This window comes from Grammomys surdaster, unplaced genomic scaffold (assembly GCF_004785775.1).
Source record: "Grammomys surdaster isolate TR1022 unplaced genomic scaffold, NIH_TR_1.0 97, whole genome shotgun sequence".
Lineage (NCBI taxonomy): Eukaryota > Metazoa > Chordata > Mammalia > Rodentia > Muridae > Grammomys > Grammomys surdaster.
The window spans coordinates 20,183,909-20,195,055 of record NW_021604576.1 but is presented as its reverse complement, the minus strand read 5'-3'; positions in this window follow the sequence as shown (position 1 = coordinate 20,195,055).

Sequence of the window (11,147 nt, the reverse complement as noted above, 5' to 3'; positions counted from 1 at the left end):
CCCCACTGTGGCTCTAGTTTCAGGGAATTTTAAGCCCTCTTCTAGCCTCCAGCATGCATGATCCACATACTTATGTGCAGGCAAAACACTCATTCACAAAAAAAGAAAAATGTCATTCAGTAACAGAACATTTTAATCCTCTAAGTCCATCTAATAAAATTTAGGAATATATACATTGTTGCCAACCAAGGACTATGGGTTCATCCCTGAAGATAAAATACAAGACATCATTCTGACCTACATTCCAGTTCTGACAATTTAGAGGGATACAGAAAGATATAAGCAGATGATGGAGGGAGATGTGGTGTCAGAAAGTACCCATTACCTAACCTTTGACAGATACTTAGACTCTCAGGGGTTTGCCTGGATGCCCTTACTCAGTCTTCACCGTAGACCTAATATGTAGGTGTTTTTGTCTTTCCCCACTTAGACATCCTGCTCTCCTGGGGAAATAGTTGTTCCTAGCCCTTCAAACAGTTTCTCCAGGTGAAGAAAAAAGAATAAAATCCTAGGAAATGTTGACTGACCTGCCATGATTTCAGAGAATGTGTGTAGCACATCATAATTAGTTCTCCACTGCTGCCCCATGTGCGTCTCTGTGTGGTTTTGTTGCACAATGTCTTCTGTGTAGCCCAGGCTGACCTCAAAAGGTACTTTACCTTGCTGCGGGCTTAGGCTTATATAGTAAAAGGCTTATTTTAGCATGGCTGAATGTGTGTGTGTGTGTGTGTGTGTGTGTGTGTACACTATGTTCTAGAAGCATGGGTGAAGGACATTTGGAGACTGTGCCTCTACAGTACACATTGTGTTAGTAAGTTCTCATGTGCTGCTGAAGCTGACAGAGAAGCTGGTTGAGGAGGGGAGCTTAGCCAACTGTTTGTCTCAAAAGTGTTGTTCAGGACTGGACTGGGTTGGGCCTCCTGCACTTATGGTATGGGGAAGACAACAGAAAACAGCCTGAGTGGAAATGCCATGGTCTTGAGGATAGGAGTAAACCATTTGAAAATCCTGTGCCCATGAACGCTGATGGAAGGTAAAGGAAAGCTAAAAACTAGGCTACTGTTGATCCCGTGATATGAAAATGTTGTACTGGGAATGTCTGGTTAGAAATCTCACCCAAGCTGGAATATATCCTGCCTGGGCTTCTCTTGGTTGATCCCTGGGCCTCCAGCTGACTTTTTGGGTTAGGGGGCTTCCCCAGTGGTTCCTGCTAGATGATGTGTCTTGACATTTGACTGCCCATCTACTGCCTGCTGATTTTTTACTCCTGCTTGCTGTATGCCTAATAAACTCATGTGAAACCCAAGGTGTGGCTATTGTAGATCATTGTCCAGCTAGCACAAAAACAACAACGAAACAATACAAAAGACAAAAATCCACCACTAACAACAAGAAACCCCTCCCATACAATTCAGAGATATTCTTTAACATCACTTTCAGTGTTAGATCCTACTGTTTTATTCGGTGACTGTTGAAGTGTGAATTGGTGAAAGTTTGTCAAGTTTTAAACACACTTCATCTCTGCTCTTCACCCATTGTACAATGCAGCTTCAGATCACACACGATTTGCCTTTTGAGCCTCAAGAAGCTAATTTCCCTTAGAAGCATCTGTTAATACAAGTTTAAATTGAACTCTTGTTTTATGAGACAGGGCATCCCTGTGTAGTTCAGACTACTCACAACTTGATGATCCTTCTGCTTTGGCCTCCTGAGTGTTGGAATTACAGACCTGAGTCAACACACCAGGCCATCTCTTTCTTGTGTTGTTGCTTGGTTATTTGAGACAGTATCATTCTGTAGCCCAGGCTGACCTGGAACTCACTCTTCAAATTTATGACAGTTCTTCTTACTTAGCCTCCTACAAGCCAGATAGATTTACAGGTAAGAGGCATGTAAGTCCCATTCTGCATTTTGCTCTGCTTAGGGTAGTGCACAATTAAAATTACAGGGATGCTGTGAAGTGGAGTACGTTCTGGCCTGAAACCCACCACTTTGTTCCCACACTACAAAAATGTTTCAAAATCACGTTTCAATTCTGTCATGCAACAGGCCAACGGTTTCTTGAGTCTTCAGCAGATAACAAGACACCTTCTCTGTTTCCACTCACATTTCAATGTCAATGTAATGAACTGGTAGAATGGCCTGTAAGATGAGAATCATCTCTCATTCAGCTGCCACAAACACAGGAGACAGGTGGATCAGCACTGACACTGTTAACTGGATGTCTTCAGTGTTCCAAGAGTCTATTGTCATAGTCTTGCTTCCCTCAGAAAAGTCATGATAGAAGCACATTTTATGTGCCACCAGCTGTGAGCTATGTTCACAGGCACACCTAGGTAGGATGTCTCAGGCAGGAAAGGGTATCCAGCAAAAGACATCTTTATGCTAAATCTTCATCTTCATGCCATATGTTAAATAACTCTCCAAAGCACCAATCTCCTCAACCCTGCCACTACCCCACCGCAAAATCAGTTTTGATAAAGTTATCCTATGATTAGCTCTACATTCAAACAAACAGACAAACAAAAAACCCTAGGAAATGCAGTTTTCCTGAGGGCAAATTGTCATGCTGAGTAAACTGGGGATTCTTTCATGTGAACAGGAATAAATACTAGAGAGATGGAAGAGGCAAGAGGAATGCCAAGTATTTTATGAGAAATGTTGGGGTTTGAAGCACCAGGTCCCTAACTTGTGGGGACAGGGATATAAGGGCGAGTATTACTGAGTCTTTGATCTTGGGCACAGGCAGTAGTTCTTAATATTACCATCAAATGAATTGGGAGCAGTCTGCTCTGGACGCTTAATTTATCAGGCTAGCTCATCTCCACCAAAAGTCAAATCTCATGTTACAGTACTCCTTTAAGATTAATACGGATGAAAGCTCTTGGCCATCTCAGTGATTAATATTTGTTTAGAAATAGGATCAAGGACCATCAATTTAGTAATGATGTTTATAGCAAATTGAAATGTTTATAGCAAACACTTGAATTGCTTAATGTTTGTCACCTGCAGCTGTTGTCTGCAACAAAGGATTTAACGGTGAACATTTCCTAAAAAAGTGGGAATCTGGAGTCCATAGCATCAATTTATTATTCTGTAGACTTGTCCCCAATTTCATACCAGTTACTTGAATCTTTAGCAGAAGACATATCTGAAAAATAATTGTAAAACATTAATGGAAATTATAAATGTGTTATTCTCCAGATATTTACTTATAAATTACATGAATCTTCTGAGGAAGGGTCTGATAATTCATCTTTGTGTGTTTTGTTTTAGAGCATGTGTATGTGTAGGTTCGAGTGTGTGGGTTCGTATATATGTGTGTGTGTGTATATATATATATATATATATATATATATATATATATATATAAAATTTGCATGCTGGTGTCCACAGAGTCCAGAAAGGTCTATCAGATTCCCTGGAGCTGCAGTTATACATAGTTGTGAGCCACTCAATATGGCTGACAGGAAACTAACTCATGTCCTCTGAAAAGGCAGCAAGCTCTCTTAACCCTGAGCCATCTCTCCAGCCCTAGAGCCCTCACTTTTAAGTATATGGGAATGTTAACCTGTGTAACTAATGTCTAGAATTCGTTTCAATTCCTGCTGGACAATGTATGGACACAATATTGTTTTAGAAAGGGAAAGTTTATTTGACACACTGGAAACAAGGCAGGTTTTAGGTAAATTCTTGGAGCTCTCCACACTTTCAATTTCTTTTACAACTGAAGGAAGAAAAGGCCCAAAGTTACTTTGGAGAGGGAACTTCGGATAGGCCTATCCCAAGAAATTCCTGCCTTGGGCTTTGGTTAGGGAAAAAAAAAGTCTCTATTTCCCTCCTACATGTTCTGCCAACTGTCATTTTTCTTCACTTTTTTTTAATGCTTGAAAAATACCCTTGTCTTTTGTTCTCTGTACAGTATTAAGATATTCAGACAAAATTAGTGTAAACTAGAAGTAAGTTTGCATCAATAAGTAATCAACATGTTATGTGACTGTTGGGATGAGGGCTAGAATCAGGAGAAAGAGTATGAGGGGTGTGGGGACTGGAAGAAGAGCAGCCCCGTGCGCTCATGTATGTGAATGCTTAGTCACCAGGTAGTGGCACTGGTTGAAAGGATTGGGAAGTGTGGCCTTGTTGGAGGAGGTAGGGCCTCATTGGAGGAAGTGTGTTACTGGGGGTGGGCTCTGAAGTTTCAAAAACACAAGCTAGGGCCAATTTCACTGAAGACCAGCAGGCTGCTCCACGGAAGGAAATGTCATACTTGATACTGTAAATCAAAGACCTATTGCAGGCAAATCATATGCCCTAGAAGATAACCTACTACTGTTAATTTGCTAAATGAACATGTAATCAAAGTGCCTTTTGAATATTTATGTGTACACCCATAGATCACCTCCCTCGTTCCAGCCTTCCTGGGTTATCGACAGTTCTTTGTGTAGGGTTGAGGCCTCATGGGCCTTTCTCCAGCCAGTTTGGCATGTCCATTGCTGCCATCCCTGTTCAGCCCACATTTGGGCAGTCGTATTGATGAGACTGTATGCATGTAACCTCTAATACTGTTGTGTGGTAGATAGCCGTTAGAGAAGAAGGGCACAGATTTAAGCCAACTTCCTCTTGCTTTAATTTTGATGGTTTAGCTGAATCTAGAAATGAATCCATTGATTTATTTTAGCTTTTCCAACTTAATGGAGTACAGGGTTTAAAAAATATTCTCTTATAAGATTCTGAATTCCTTTGTTATCTGTTGTAATCTTCCCCTGCTCGTTTCTGATCCTGTTCATTTGGATCTGTACTTTCTTTCCTTTCTTTAGCCAGGCAAGAGGTCTGTCAATTTTATCTTCTCAAGGAGCCAGCTCTTGGATTTGTTGATTCTTTGTATTGTTTTCTTTCTATTTCATTGATTTCTGCTCTGATTTTTATTATTTCTTCCAGCCAAGTGGCTTTGGATTTGGCTTGTTCTTGTTTCCCCAACTTTTTGAGTTGTATCATTAAATCATTTATTTGTGCTCCTTGTGATTATTTAATGTAGGAACTTAGAGCTATAAATTTCCCTCACAGGACAACTGTCAGTATGCCCCAGAGGTTTTAAGGCATTATGTTTTCATTTTTATTGAGATCCTGGAAGATTGTTATGTCTTTCTGAATTTCTTCTATGATCCATTCATCATTCGGTAACAAGTTGTTTAGTTCCATGAGTATTTACTAGGGCTCCTTTGCTGTCAATGTTAATTTTCCTTTCATTGTGGTCAGATAGGATGTGAGAGGTAATTTCAATATTTTTTTTGTTTGTTTTGTGCCTCAGGATATAGTCTATTTTAGAAAAGCTTCCAAGTGTTGCTGAAGAGAATTTGTATTCTTGGGTGTTTGAGTAGAATATTTTGAGATATTTGCTAAGTCCGTTTAATATATGATGTCATTTTTGGGGGGCCAGATGACCTGTCTATTGGAAAGAGTGAGATAGTGAAATCACCTACTACTAATGGAATCAGTAAATGTTTTTTGTGCCCCACAGTTTAGTACATATGTATTTAGGATATTAATGTCTTCTTGGTTAAGTGTTTTCTTGATTAGAATGCAGGATCTCTCTTCACTTGTTCTGATTAAGTTTAGTTTGAAGTCTGTTTCTTCAAATATCAGGACAGCTATGGTGCTCATTTCCTGGTCCGATTTAATTGGGGGTATTTTGCCCATCCTTTTGCGCAAAGGTGGTGCCTATCTTTAAAACTAAGATGCCTTTTTTGTAGACAGCAGGCAGATGGATTTTGTTTCTTGAGCTATTCAGTCAGGTGTGTCTTTCAATTGGAGAATTGAAACTATTGATATTTAAAGTTATTATTGAAACATGTGTGTTAATTGTGGTCATTGTGTTGTTGGTTTTATGTTGTTGTTTGTGTTGTCTGTTTTAATAATTAGAGCTTTGTATTTCTTGCCACAGCCCCTGCTATACTCACCCTGTTCTCAGTATGAAATAATGCTTCCTGTATTTCCCTTACGTTTGGACTGTTGAATATACACCCCCCACTCAGGCTTTTAGTGCCATGAAAACTTTTCTTGCTTCTTCAATCCTGGCAGACAGTTTTGATGGTATATTTCTCTAGATTGGTCGTTATAATCTTTTAGGGCATGAAATACATTTGCTCCAGGGTCTTCTGGCTTTCAGAGTCTCCATTGCAGATAGAGCTATTATTCTGCTAAGTTTTCCTTTATATGTGACTTGTACTTTTTCTCTTCCAGCTTTCAATACGCTTTCTTTGTTATGAGTACTTTGTGTTTTTACTACGATATGCTGTGGGTTCTTTCTTTTATGATGTTGTATATTTGATATTCTGTGGGGTTCTTATATTTGTATGGGTGTGCCTTTTTTGAAGATCTGGCCAATACCATTGACTTGGGATTTTTTTTTCTTTTATCTATGAATGTAATTCAGAGTTTTGTTTTTTTTCTTTTTCATGGTAACCCACATTTCCAGTGGTTTTTGTTGTTTGATTGTTTCATGTTCCTTACTTATTTGGTCTAACGTTTTTCTTAGAAATCTGACATTTTTGGCATCAGCAATAGTGTCTGAGTTTGGTGTATGCATGCGGGATGGATCCCCAGGTGAGGCAGTCTCTGGATGGCAGTCTCAGAGTCCTTTCTCTGCTTCACTCTTTGTCCCTGCATTTCCTTTAGACAGGAACAATTCTGTGTTGATATTTTTGAGATGGGTGGGTGGCCTCATCCCTCAACTGGGGGCCATGCCTAACCTCTGGATATGGTCTTTACAGGTTTTCTCTCCCCTTTGTTGGGTATTTCAGATAATGCTATCTCTGTTTTGTCCTGGGAGCCTCTTGCTTCCCTGACATCTGGGACTTGCTGGTTGCTACCCCTAGTTCCCCATCCCCCACTTCTACACACCTCTGTTCAATTTCCTGACCCTCTGTATTTCTCCCTCCACTGCCCCATCTCCTCCCACACCTGATCCTGCCCCGCTTTTCCCTCCCCTCCTTTTCCCTCCCAGGTATATCCCTCTCTCTACCTCCTGTGATTATTTTGTTCTCCCTTCTAAGTAGGACTGAAGCACCCACACTTTGGTGCTTCCTTCTTGAGCTTCATGTGGTCTGTAAGTTATATCTTGGGTATCGTGAGCTTTTGGGCTAATATCCACTAACCAGTGAGTGCATACCATGTGTGTTCTTTGGTGTCTGGGTTACCTCACTCAAGATGATATTTTCAAGTTCCATCCATTTGCCTGTGAATTTCATGAAGTCATTGTTTTTAATAGCTGAGTAGTACTCCATTGTGTAAATGTACCACATTTTCTGTATCCATTCCTCTGTTGAGGGATATCTGTGTCGTTTCCAGATACTATTGATGATGCCAAGAAGCACTTGCTGACAGGAGCCTGATATAGCTGTCCCCTGAGAGGCTCTGCCAGAGTCTGACCAATACAGATGTGGATACTTGCAGCCAATCATCAGACTGAGTACAGGGACCCCAATGGAGGAGTTAGGGGAAGGACTGAAGGAGCTGAAGGGGTTTGCAACCCCATAGGAAGAACAACAATATCAACCAACCAGACTCCCCAGAGCTCCCAGGAACTAAACCATCAACCAAAGAGTACACATGGTGGGGACTCATGGCTCCAGCTGTTTATGTGGCAGAGCATTGCCTTATCTGGCATCTATGGGAGGGGAGGCCCTTGGTCCTGTGGAGACTTGATGCCCCAGCGCAGGGAAATGCTAGGGCCATGAGGTGGGAATGGGTGGGTGGGTGGAGGAGCAACCTCCTAGAAGCGAAGCCAAGGGGAAGAAGGGATGGGATAGCGGGTTTGCAGAGGGGAAACCAGGAAGGGTGATGACATTGAAATGTAAATAAAGAAAAACTAATAAAGAAAAATAGTTAAAAACAAAACGAAAATCAACCAAACAAAAGAAACCTAATATTTCATCTTCTATCTGACTCTTTTTTTGTTTGTTTGTTTGTTTGTTTTTTGGTTTTTGAGACAGGGTTTCTCTGTATAGCCCTGGCTGTCCTGGAACTCACTCTGTAGACCAGGCTGGCCTCGAACTCAGAAATCCACCTGCCTCTGCCTCCCAAGTGCTTCTCCTCTTTTAGCATACACAGGATTATTTGCATGACCTGTTAAAATCTTCTGCTCTTTCTTTTCAGAAGCCAGAGGAGCCTGAACCTCCGGATAAAGTACTTTGGGGGAAAAAAGCCTCTTTGTTTTTGTTTTTGTTTTTTCTTCATTTTCTCCCACGACAGCAGGGGAATTTACAGTAGAGGAAAAAAAGGGAACCATCAAAACACAGAGGCAGTGGCTGCATATCGGCTCAGGCTCTATATTAGTCAGGGTTCTCTGGAGTAACAGTACTTACAGAATGTCTCTATATTAAGTGAATTTATTGTGATGACTTACAGTTTGTAATCCAACTATCCCAGCAGTGGGCAGCTGTAAATGGGAAATCCAAGAGTGTAGTAGATGTGACCACCATGCACACCTGGGAGTACTTGGAGTTCAAACCAGAACTTCAGGTAGTGATTCCAGTTCATCCCCTGCTCCACTGTCACCCACCCAATCTGCTGGGATGATCTGGGACAGCTTGGAATCTAAACGTGGTGAGTGTCCTCACCAGAAGTTCAGAAAGGAGCTCCCAAGGCCTGCTCACCAATCTGCCTGACTCTCTGCCATCCCACTCACCACTGGTCCCATGGATCTTATAGAGCCCAAACCAAAAGTTAGAGACATCCATAGAGAGCACTTATCCCCAAACCCATACATGTTCTATTATTAGCCCACTGCCCCCATATCATGCTGATCTAGGATCACTGGAAATCTGAACCTGGACCCCAGAGTTGTCACAGTAGTGAAAACCTAGCATCATTCATCTGGTCCACAACTTGACATGTTGTGGCAACGGCAAATCCTAACAGCCACCCAAGAAAGTTAGGACCAGATATTTACACCAGGAGACCCCATAAATAGCCTAATTCCAGATGCCTACATCTTATGGGAAAAAAACATAAACAACCAAGACAACATACCTCCAGAAACCAAGACCTCCATTGTAATATTCCTTGAGGAAAAACAACTTAGCTGATATGCAAAGGATTCAAAACAGCAGTTATAGAGCCATATCACGCACATTCTTCCCCAGGGTCTAGACAAGGGAAGTAGATGGAAGTAGCAAAGATCACATTGAGTGAGGTAGCCCAGATTCCAAAAGACAAATGTCAAATGTTTGCTCTCATCTGCTTCAAGTCTTCTCAATAAATCTAGGAAAATTGAAATCTTGCATCTTATCTGATAACAAGGAATTAAACCTGAAACCCAGCAATAGAAACTGCAGAAAATACACCAACTCATGGAAGCTAGCTTAACAGGACACCATGGAATGAAAACTGGGTCAACTGACATGTCAAAGAGGAAATTCTAAATCTTCCTGGAATGGAATGAGAATGAATGCACATCATGCCAAAACGTATGGGACCCAATGAAGGCAACCTGAAGAAGAAATCATAGCACGTAGGACCTATAAGAAAAAACAGAAGAGATCTCACATTAATAACGTAATGATACATTTGAAAGCTTTAGAAAAGGAAAGAAGAAAAGGCACTCCAAAGATGTGAAGAAATAATCAAATTCAGTGCTAAAATTATGAAATAGAAATGAAAAAGATAAGAATTAATGAAACAAAGAATTGGCACTTCGGGAAAGTTAGCGAGTGTCATGGGATTTCATTGTTGTGAAAGGACAACATGGCCAAGGCAATTCTTATCAAAGCAAACTTTTATTGGGGCTGGCTTACAGGTGAAAAGGTTCAGTCCATTATCATCAAGGAGGGAAACAAGGCGGCATGCAGGCAGACATGGTGCTGGAGGAGCTGAGAGTTCTACATCTTGGTCCAAAGGCAGCAAAAGGGGGCTGGCTTCCACAGGGAGCCAAGAGAAGATTCTCTTCCACTCTGGGCAGAGCCTAAGCACTAGGAGACCTCAAAGCCAACCCCCACAGTGACACACTTCCTCCAACAAGACCACACCTACTCCAACAAGGCCACACCTCCCAATAGTGCCGCTCTTCATAGGCCAAGCATTCAAACACATGAATCTATGGGGGCCAAACTTATTCAGAGCATTTAGTTAAATTAACCAAAAAGAAAGAGAATCCAAATTAATAAATTTAGAGATGAAAAGGGGGACATTACAAAAGAAGTTGTGGAGATACAGAAAATCATAAGGTCATACGTTAAATTGTTGAATCCTGCAAAACAGGAAAACCTAAAAAAAAAAAAGAATGCATTTCTAGATATATTAACCTACCAAAGATATATCAAGATAAGGTAAATAATTTACATAGACCCATAGCATCTACTGACATAGAAGCAATAATCAAAACACTCCCAACTGAAAAAAGCCTGGGGTCAGATATAGTCATTATAGAATTCTGGGCCTGAGAGGTACCTGAGCTCACGAGCCTGCCAACTCTCCCATACCCATACCACTGGAGTGAGGTCTCCTGCCCTTTCCTGGCTGGCCCATCCAATGATGTCACCAGCAAGTAGCAGAGCCAGCTCTCCTATCATGCTCTTGAACTGGCTCATCTGAGCCTACGCCAAGGTGTAACTACAGGCCTTTCTATGCTGTGGTGGTTTGTATACGCTTGGCCCGAGGAGTGGCACAATTTGGAGGTGTGGCCTTGTTGGAGTAGGTGTGTTACTGTGGGCATGGGCTTTAAGACCCTACTTCTAGCTGCCTGGAAGCAAGTTTTCCATTAGCAGCCTTCAGATGAAGATATAGAACGCTCAGTCTGCACCACGTCAGCCTGGATGCTGCCATGTTCCTACCTTGATGATAATGGACTGAACCTCTGAACCTGTAAGCCAGTTCCAATTAAATGTTATCCTTATAAAAGTTGCCTTGGTCATGGTGTCTGTTCACAGCAGTAAAACCCAAAACATATGCCCTTCTCAGTTTTCAAAAAATGACACGGAGACTATATTTATTTATAACCTTTTGCCCTTATCGTAAGGCATTGTTTCCCACTAGCTCATAACTCAAATATCCTGTTTACACTTATTTAAGTTCTGCCACAGTGCTGATTAGTTACCTCTCCTTCCTTCCTTCCTTCCTTCCTTCCTTCCTTCCTTCCTTCCTTCCTTCCT